Source organism: Sciurus vulgaris, assembly GCF_902686455.1.
Source record: "Sciurus vulgaris genome assembly, chromosome: 18".
Taxonomy (NCBI): Eukaryota; Metazoa; Chordata; class Mammalia; order Rodentia; family Sciuridae; genus Sciurus; species Sciurus vulgaris.
In genome coordinates, this window is record NC_136479.1 from 23,239,282 (window position 1) to 23,250,245 (window position 10,964).

General features: G+C 42.4%; 1 pseudogene across 1 annotated transcript; it reads left to right on the forward strand.

Moving 5' to 3' along the window:
• Nucleotides 1–8,444: 8,444 nt before the first annotated feature.
• On the forward strand, nt 8,445–10,477 carry LOC306650148 (kinesin-like protein KIF2C; annotated as a pseudogene). Its single transcript has one exon. The product of its transcript is annotated as a kinesin-like protein KIF2C (transcript).
• The last annotated feature ends 487 nt before the right edge of the window (nt 10,478–10,964 follow it).

Consider the following 10,964-nt stretch of genomic DNA (forward strand, 5'->3'; position numbering starts at 1 on the left):
GCTTGCATTAATAAATTAAAACATGCATGAAAAGATGTATGTACTTTTAATGGTAAACATATTAAAGGTCTGAAGTTCAGGCCTTTTATGGAGGTAAGTCCTGGACAATAATGCCCATGGGGTCCGTTTACCATGGTGAACTCTGATCAGCTCAGATCTGGAGTCAGGCCAAGACAGTTAACCAGAGTGGGGATTATGACCATCCCTATGTTGGGGATAACCTGACCTCTTACTCTACTCACTCTGTTCTCAGGGCTGTTGCTGATGGAGCTGTGGAGAGAGACTTGAGGGGAGGAGGCAAGGACAGGAAGGGCAGCCCTCACTGGTTACTCTTCCACCTGGAAAGGTCGTTGGGGTGAACCAACACACAGGTGTTTCTCATCAATTCTAGCATGTGTTGAAGAGAGTACTGATTGCATATGGTTAATGATTTGATTGCACTCTGAATTCCATATCAGGAACATGCTGCTCCACAAGAGGTCATTCTTTAAAAAAACCTTTTATTTGTTCTTATATATAACAGTAGAATCTATTTTGATGCATTTATACAAACATGGAATATATCTTATTTTAGTTAGGACCCCAGTCTTGTGGATGTACATGATGCTGAGACTCACTGTGGTATATTCATTTTTGTACATAGACAAGTTATGTCAGATTCATTCCACTGTCGTTCATATTCCTACTCCCCTCCCTTCCCTTCATTCCCTTTGTCTAATCCAATGAACTTCCACTCCCCAAGCAAAAAAATCAATAAAATGGGATGGCATTAAACTAAAAAGCTTCTTCACAGCAAAGGAAATGATTAATAGTATGAAGAGAGAGCCTATAGATTTGGAGAAAAACTTTGCCACCTGCACCTCATATAAGGCATTAATTTCCAGGATATACAAAGAATTTAAAAAGCTTAACATCAAAAAACAACAACAACAAAAAAGCAAATAACCCAATCAATAAGTGGGCAAAAGAACTAAACAGACACTTCAAAAGAAATATGAATGGTGAACAAACATGAAAAAATGTTCAACATCTCTAGCAATTAGAGAAATGCAAATTAAAATTACACTGATTTCATCTCACTCCAAGAATGGCAATTATCAAGAATACAAGCAACAATAAATGTTGGCAAGGATGTAGGGAAAATGTTCACTCATGCATTGCTGGTGGAACTGCAAATTGGTGCAACCACTCTGGAAAGCAGTTTTGGAGATTCCTTAAAAAACTAGGGTCTGGTTATACCACTACTCAGTATGTATCCAAAGGAGTTAAAATCAAAAAGGTGTTTCTATTATCATGTCACCATTCCAGCACAGAACTCACTATGGTGTCTGGTATTTAGCTGGGAATCAACACATGGCAAGCCATTCCCTGCCTTTGAGAGATTCTACTGGTGTTACCACCCCAAGGGACCCCATGTATACCCCATGTATAGATTTCAAATAGGAAAACAGAAAAGGGAAGCAGCTGATCATGAGATCTGAGGGGAAGCTGGAAAGTGGCCCTTCACCTCCATCCAAAAATATCTCCTCCATTCACCACCATAGGGTCAAAAATGCCTTTGGATTTTGAAGCTTTTGAGTCACCAGAAAGATAATTATTGCACAATATCCCCTGGTAAGTTCTCATGATGTTACAAGAATTTGGTGTTAAGGTGGAATTTTTCCCGAAATGTGTTTCATAAACCATTGATGATATCCTCAGTGGTAAATTTTAGAGAAAAAAAAAATGAAATGATTTTATCTCCATCTCAAACATTTGAAACTGGCAATTTGAGTAGAAATAGTGGTCCCCCTTAATAATGGTGTTCTTAAAGCTTCCTTCCACCTGTACTCAGAGGACTGCAAGGGCTCTCTTGTTCAACATTCAGGCAACAAGATATAAATTTCATATAATTTTTCTTTGTTTTATTGTTTATGTCCACTACATTTGCATTTTGGGGGGTTATTGTGTTGTACTGTATCTCAAATCACAAAAATGGATCAATGACTTAAAAGTCTGAAAGTTTTAATAAAAACAATTGCTATGATTTAGAATAATGTAAAAATCAGCATTGACTTTGAGTCCAATGCGCACATAGAAATGTATGAAAGCCAGCATGAGTGATTTTGGGTCAAAAACTAAAATATATCTAGAAACTATTGTATCATCTAAAAATTGAATTTTATTGGTTCTGCTACATGTTTGTTCTCAGTCTGTTGTCCTTTCTGAAACTTTGTCAAATAGCATAAAGCTATCAGAATTTTATGTCATTTTAAAACAAAGCAAAATGACTGAGGTAAAGCAACAGAGATTTCTTAAAAGAACCGCAACATATATCTTTCCCATCCACAATTGAGTAATGTTAACTACAGAAAAGACAACAAAGTATGGTGACATAAATCCAAGTTGCTCTTATAGCAAAAGTGGGACAAGTCACATAATTTCCAAGATGCTTATAAAAACAACAGTGAAGTTAATGCCTACAGTGGCATATTGGCTGCAAGTAACAGGAGAAAAAAATGCATAAGAACCTGTAAAGGGTCTTTCCTTAACAAGAGGTCAAGGTGAAGGTTGTTTAATTCATTGGCTTAACAATGATATTAAGATGCAGATTTTGACAGGTGTGGGTAATTCCAGCTTAGTGGAGGCTGAGGCAGGAGAATTTCTTGAGTTCAGGAGTTTGGTACCAGCTTAAGATACCTATTCTATCCAGTTTTCCAATCAGCCATCCTAGTGTGGCTTTTGTCTTTACCATTGTCTTATGGTAACAAGAGGGATGCCATAGCTCTGGGCATCATATTCTCAGAGAACTGTATAGGCAAGAAGGGCAGTTTCTGCTCACACCTCTCTTTATCAAAGAGGTAATTTAAGCAATATATTCTCATGTTTCCCTTCACCAGGATTGATTCCATTCCCTTACTACATGAGAACACGACCTTCTGCTTTTTTGTGGGCCTAATAAGGGGAAGGTCTGCCGGCCAGGAAGAAGGTGGTAAGGCTAGTGTTGTTGGGTAGACTTCCCACAGTGTCTGGCAAATATTATGCTTGAAGAATAAGCTATGGGCAAAATTCCTTTATCAAGAAAGAGCTTGGGCATTGTGTGATGTTAGGATTGGCTATTGGGATTGCTTAAAATGAAATTATGTTACGCACTTTTCCCTGACTTGAAGTTGTTCTTTACTCATTAGAAAAACAAATATGCATTATTGGGCACAATCAAATGTGACCTAAGACAGAATTAGGGTTCATTTGCCATTATCCCCAAATCCAGGATTAACTCTCCCTTTTGGAATGCTCATTGACTTAGTACCTGATGAAGCTCTGAAAGTAATATGAGAAACTTCTTTAAAATGGAGGGATTCATGTTTTATCAGAAAATTCAGAGCTATCATACACAGCCGTCAACACTGGTGACCTACGATTGCAAGTTAGGATTTTCATGTTTAGTCAAAGAATGAGTAACGGGACAACCTGCTGAGTGGGAGAAAATATTTGCAAACTATTCATCTGACAAAAGATTAATATACAGAATATATAAGGAACGCAATAACAAAAACCAAATGTGATTAAGAAATGGGTAACCAGGTACAGTGGCACATGCATGTAATCCCAGAGGCTCTGGAGGCTGAGGCAGGAGGATCGCCAGTTCAAACCTAGCCTCAGCAATTTAGCCAGGCCCTAAGCAACTCAGTGAGACACTGTCTATAAATACAATAGATAAAAGGACTAGGGGTGTGGCTCAGTGGTTGAGTGCCCCTGGGTTTAATCCCTGGTACACACCCCCCAAAAAAGACATTTGTCCAAGTATATAGAAAATGCTTAATATCACTAATCAAGGAAGTGCAAATCACGATGGCATATCTTCTTACTCTAGTTACAAAGACTAATTATTAAAAAAAAAAAACAAATGTTGGCAAGGATTTGGAGAAAGGAGAACTCTTGTTTACTGTTGGTGGGAATGTAAGTCAACACAGCTACATCAAAAATAATATGGGTGTTCCTAAAAAACTAAAAAGAGAACCATATGATCTAGCAGCCCTGCTATTAGGTATATATCCAGAGAAAATAAAATAATTTTACTAAAGAGATACCTGCATTTCCATGTTTATCGCAGCACTATTTATAAAAGCCAGAATATGAAATCAGCTAAAGTATTCACTGATGGATGAATTAAGAAAGAAACTGTGCTTTGTATACACAATGGAATGTTTATTGGTCATAAAAATAAAATCCTGTCACTTGTGACAAAGTGGATGAAAGGGGACATCAAGTTGAACATAATAAGTCAGGCAGAGAAAGACAAATACTGCATACTCTTATTTATGGAAGCTAAAAATGATCACATAGAAGAGAGTATAATAGTGGTCGTTAGCACAAAAAGACCGGGCAGGATGCAAACCTCATGCGTCATCTCAGCTCTGCATTCAGGGGGATGAAATGGTGCCCGTGGACCCACTCTCCTTGTGGAAAATGAGCCATTGAACAAAGAAAAGGACTAGGTTTATACAGGTTATTTTGAGGGGTGGTCTAGTGAACACATATCAGCTTGCTTGGACAGTCAGGAATGTGAGATTTTTGGTCAAGGCCTGTGGGAAGGGTCTGAAGAGGATTTACTTTGCAGGACATAATGCCTCCTAGAGACTGTTTCTTTTGAGGATGATAAAACATATCCTCTCTGCTTGCAACCAGCATCTTGGGAGATGAAAGCTGTCATGCATGGCCTTCCTTTTTACTCCCTTTTCTTTTTCTCAGGCCTCATAATTTTGGGAATTTCTTATTTCCATGTCCATTACTGGTCACTATGGTGAATTGAGCTGCTATAAACATTGATGTGACTGCATCACTGTAGTATGGTCATTTTAAGAATCTGATGGAATGGAAATGCTAATTTCCCCAATTTGATCATTACGCATTGTATACCTGTGCAAACTATTGTACTGTACCCCATAGATATGCGTGTGTGTGTGTGTGTATGTATGTACATATACATACACACAAATATATATATTTGTACCAGGGATTGAACCCAGAAGCACTCAACCACTGAGCCACGTCCCCAGCCCTTTTTGGTATTTTATTTAGAGACAGGGTCTTACTGGATTACTTAGGGCCTTGCTAAATTGCTGAGGCTGGCTTTGAACTCCTGAGCCTCCCAAGCCACTGGGATTACAGGCGTGTGCCACCTTGTCTGGTGATATGTATATTTATTATGTGTCAATTAAAAAGAACAAACAAAGGGACAGGAAAGAAGCAAAACAAAGCACTGAATGTGGCACTTAAACTGTCGGGGGGACCTGAGAGTTAGGTTCTCCATTACTGGGACAGGCCTGGGTCATTCTGGCAAAAAGTTACAAAAAATACACTGATTTGAGATTATGGGATATGTGATTTGATTAGTTTTAAGGAATAGCTTTTAAAAAGTTATTGACAATTAGTGGTTCTTGTAGGTGTGGAGGTGTTGTGCCCAGTGGCTCGAGACCCCACAGAGACCACCACAGACCACGATTAATGCAAGCAACAAAGAGTCATTTAGCAAGCTCGAACCTGGTCCTCTGAGCACTTGGTAACCGGTGACACTAAGAGGCCCCGAGCCCATGTTTAGCAGGGTTTTATAATGAAAGGCAAGCAGTTTTACAGTGCTTTTTGATTGGTTAACATATAAAATTGCATACAAAGCATGTTATTTTGCAGAAGACATGTTTGGGTAACCCTAAGATGGCGGCTGGCATTGAGCTAAGAGGTGGCGCATAATTAATGCTAACACGGCATGATCTACTTTTGCCTGATTAGTTAATGTCTCCTTTGTGCTAGTGGTCAACAGATATTCCTCATTCTTTCTTGATTGGCACTGAGGGGCGTGCCTCAACTGTGCTAATCCTAAGCTGATTGGCTGCCTTAGGTATATAAGACACACATATAGGAAGCACCAGGAATGGTAGGATAAGCAGCTAGCAGAGAGGATAAGCAACGGTTAAGCAGCACCTCTGAATGATGACAGAACGCAGGTTGCAGACTGCAGAACGAAGAAGTAAAGCCACACCTCTAGATAGCAGAGTGAAGGACGCAGGATGCAGGATGCACCTTCAAGAAGCAGCAGCAAAACTGATATAAATCCTTGAAAGCATAGTCTCTTAAGCAAAGTCTTTCTTTATGCAAAGTCTTTTTCTCTCTCTCCTCTCAGAGCAAGTAAGCCTCATTTCCTCTATCCTCAATAAACAAGCAAACAAGCAGGAAAGCAGCCCACTAAAGAGAAAGATAGTAGAAGTAGCTCAGTTTCCAGTCCGACAAACATCCGCACAATTGTTGCTGCAGGCGGTAACAAATTGACACGGGCGGCGACATTAAGTTCTGGGTCACCCTGACTGCTGGGGGAAGGGTGGTCGGCCATCTGGCCTTTACAGACAAAATAAGGGACGAAAATACCTTGCGGCTTTTCTGAGGGGTTGAGGGCAGTTTGGGAAAAGCCTCATATTTACACAAGTGCAGGCTTTTTCTATCTTTTCAGAGGCCCCTGAATCCCAAGGATGCTTGGAGCTTGGGGAACATTGCTACAGCTGTGGCAACCTCAGCTCTGGTACTGGGCCTGGAAGATGTTTTCATGGCAGTGAGTGGTGTTTACAAGTATTGAATCTTATTGCATTCTGCCCTTATTGTTCTCTAAAAATGAGTGGGAAAACAACTTTTGCTGACACAAGTGATAATACAAACGAGGCAAAGCTGGAAGTTTTAGCAGTTGTTGACTTCAGCAAAAACGATGGCCTTAAGCACAATTTGTGAAAGGAAGTCTGGGAAGCCACCCATGGCCTGTATACTAACCAAGCTCAGTTGAGCTATTAGGAAAATCTGTGCTCAGAAACTGCCTGAGTCGCATGGTGTTCCTGCACTGGTTCACCTGGAAAGTTCAAATGCGTGTGGGAATGAACCCTTAGAGCCAAATGGCTTGCTTAACTTCACCTCTTATCCTGTTTTTCCACAGAAGCTTCTACCAACCCCCTTCTGATCTGTACCGCTATAAATAAACCAATCTCAGGCTCCTTCCTTTGTTGGAGCCAGATCCTTACAGACAGCTCAACTGGTCATGCCCCTGCTTCAAAGATAATTGTCTCCTGTCCTCATTCCTGATAAATAAGTTTCATGAGCCATTATTTCACAGACAGCCCATCCTTCCTACAGGAACCCTTTCCCTCACCCACATGGGACCTGTGGTGAGAACTGGTGCCCTATGCCAGGCATCTGAGAAAAAGTCAGGTGGGTACTTAGCGTTTCTCAGAAAGGAGAGACAAATTACAGCATGACCTTAAGAATCGGGAATTAACACTAAGAGAAGTCTATTCAGTTATACTCGATATCCTAGTCAGAGTAGAAATTCAGTAAAGAGAACCCAACTCCTACAATTCTTAAAAGCGGTCACAGACCTGGTCACTTTAAATCCTACAGATGTGATTGGCATCACTTGCCCACCTAGTCTGCCTGCATCGTGCAGTTCCTGTCTGCAGAGCGCTGCAGTTGGCTGTGTGACCTAACCTGAAAGTAAAGCCTATAGACACGGAAGTTTAAAATGCAGGGAGAAAAGATCCCAGTCAGGAATTCTCAGAAAATTTCTAACCTAAGAAGGGGAAATTAATTGGCAAGTTTCCTAGTTTGAATGTGTGCTGCTGCCACAGCTCCCGCTCCCACACTGCAGGCAAGGCATGTTGCTGACCCCGGGCAGGGAGGATGGGGGCTGGCAGTTGGACCGCTCCCCAGCCCCGCTAGGAAAGTTCAGGGAATGTGGCCTGTTCCGGGAGAGCATGTACAATGCTAGGCCATTGTCTACAATTTAAGGTTAATGATACTCCAGTTTATGTCAACTTTTTTTTCTACAACTTAAAAAAAATAATGAAACAACTCTTCATAAACCCACTAAATCTCACAAAATTCAAGAAATTTTTAAAATTGTGGTATTACAAGTCTCACCACTGCTGAGCAATACATGGAGCAATAGAATACACCAAATTCTATACTATAGGATAGAGGCTATAGTTGTATATTCCCCCGCCCCAAAAAACCAACTTCTCATTGTGGAGATAACTGAGGGACCTGACACTTCAGGCTGAACAGATGGCTCAACAACAGAGGTGATAAGACTCCAACCACCATGTCTATAGCCATGTTGGCTTTGGTGAGCTGTGAAGTAGAATCCGTGGAGAGAATCACTGGACCCATTTTCCAGATCTACCTTTAATGCACCCAGTGATGTGGACTGGAGAATCCATCCCTGTATCTATTAATGATACTCATGTAATGTTTATCTGTGGACTCTTCCATTATATCTATGCTACTGGATTTAATTATACTGGTTACAGTGGGAAATTACCTATATGCTGGTCCCATAAGTATACTGGCTATTTAAAGGTAACTTTTGGCGGCGGTTTACGCCGCCTTAAGACTTCAGAGTTTTCTTGAATTCGTTTTTTCACCGCCAACCTCCTTATGCTCATGGACTCATCGCTTCCGGCCCGCTTGTTTCCCGGTCTTTCCATCAAGATCCAACGCAGTAATGGCTTAATTCACAGTGCCACAGTAAGGACTGAACTTGGAAAAATCCTGTGTTTCAGTGGAATGGATGGAAGGAAGTACCACAAAAAGCAAAGAGATTTTTTGATGTGGCTGCAATAAACCCAGAACTCTTACAGCTTCTTCCCTTACACCCGAAGGACAACCTGCCCTTGCAGGAAAATGTAACAGTCCAGAAACGCAGATCAGTCAACTCCAAAATTCCTGTTCCAAAAGGTCTTCGAAGCCGCTCTACTCGCATGTCCACTGTCCCAGGTTTGAATCGCCACTCAGGAGAATGATATGGAGGTGGAACTACCTGCATCTACAAACTCCCGCAAGTTTTCAGTTCCCACGGGCCCCCCTAGGCTCTCCTACCCTGCAGTGGCTGAAATACCATTGACGATGGTCAGCGAGGAGGTGGAAGAGCAAGTTCACTCCATCCGAGGCAGCTCTTCTACAAACCCTGTGAATTCAGTTTGGAGAAAATCATGTCTTGTGAAGGAAATGGAAAAAATGAAGAACAAGCGAGAAGAAAAGAGCTCAGAACACTGAAATGAGAACCAGGCGAGCCCAGGAGTATGACAGCAGCTTTCCAAACTGGGAATTTGCCCGGATGATTAAAGAATTCCGGACTACTATGGAATGTCATCCACTTTGACTGATCCTATTAAAGAGCACAGGATTTGCGTGTTAGGAAACGCCCTCTGAATAAACAAGAATTGGCCAAGAAAGAAATTGTGATTTCTGTTTCTAGCAAATGTCTCTTCTTGGTACATGAACCCAAATTAAAAGTGGACTTAAAGTATCTAGAGAACCAAGCATTTTGATTTTTTTTTTTTTTTTCTCATTTGATGAAACAGCTTCAAATGAAGTCGTCTACCGGTTCACAGCAAGGCCACTGGTACAATTTTTGAAGGAGGAAAGCAACTTGTTTTGCATATGGGCAGACAGGGATGTCTTCCTCCTGCAGAATCAGTCCCACTACCAGAACCTGGGCCTGGAAGTCTGACATTCTTCGAGATCTACAATGGGAAGCTGCGTGCGCTGGAAGATTGCAAGCAACAGGTGCAGGTGGTTGGGCTACAGGAGCACCTGGTTAACTCAGCTGAAGATGTTATCAAGATGATGGACGTAGGCAGTGCCTGCAGGACCTCTGGGCAGACATTTGCCAACTCCAACTCCTCCTGCTCCCATGCCTGCTTCCAGATTATTCTTCGAGCCAAAGGGAGAGTACATGGCAAGTTCTCCTTGGTAGATCTGGCAGGAAATGAGCGAGGTGCAAACACTTCCAGTGCTGACCGGCAGACTCGCATGGAAGGCGCAGGAATCAATAAGAGTCTCCTGGCCCTGAAGGAGTGCATCAGAGCCCTGGGACAAAAGGCTCACCTCCCATTCCTCGAAAGCAAGCTGACACAGGTGCTGAGGGACTTATGGAAAGAATTCAAGGACTTGCATGATTGCCATGATATGCTAAGATATGCTAACAGAGTCAAGGTGCTGAGTCCCCACAGTGGGCCCAGTGGAGAGCAGCCAACTCAAATGGAAACAGAAGAGATGGAAGCCAGCTCTAATGGGCCCCTGATCACAGGCAATAATCTCTCAAAAGAGGAGGAACTATCTTCCCAGGTGTCCAGCTTTAATGAAGCCATGACTCGGATCAGGGAGCTGGAGGAAAGGGCCATGGAAGAGCTTAAGGAGATTATTCAGCAAGGACCAGGCTGGCTTGAGCTCTCCGAGATTATCTGAGCAACCAGACTATGACCTGGAGAACTTTGTGAACAAAACAGAATGTGCTGCCCAGCAGGCCAAGTACCTCAGCCCTGCAAGATGTCATCAAGGCTTTGCGGCTGGCCATGCAGCTGGAAGAGCAGGCCAGCAAACAAATGAACAGCAAGAAACGGCCCCAGTGACAACTGCAAATAAAGATCTGTTTGGTTTCACACCCAGTCTCTGCCCCCCGCCCCTTCCCTCCCCAGTCAACTCGGGGCACCTGGTGAGTTGTTCAGAGTTTGAGCTGGGGCAGGTCTTGGTAAATGCTAAGTGAGGGCATCCAGCCCAGGGCAGCTGGGGTGGGAAGCACTATACTTTCCTTTTTCCTCAATTGGGAACAGGAGGGAAGGTGCTTTTAGTTACCATGTAAATCTGTCCTTCTCTCCCTCAAGATGAAGTGCTTTCTTGGTAGTTTTCTCTGGGGTAGCATCCTGCCTGCATGAACTGGCTGCTGGGGCTTCCCAGGGTTGTCCTGGCTCTGGAGAAGAGAGGAGCCTTTAGTCCATTTCTCTCTTGGCTTTGGCCTACCTTCCACAACCTTGGCTCAAGCACTTGGATGTCTTGTACTTTAAGAAAAGTTTCTGGGGGGACCTCTGCTCTCCTTGCAGTTTTTGAGGCCCAAGAGTACCCTGTTCTTTTCTGCTTTATGTTTATACGTCGTGTCTAACAATAAAGCA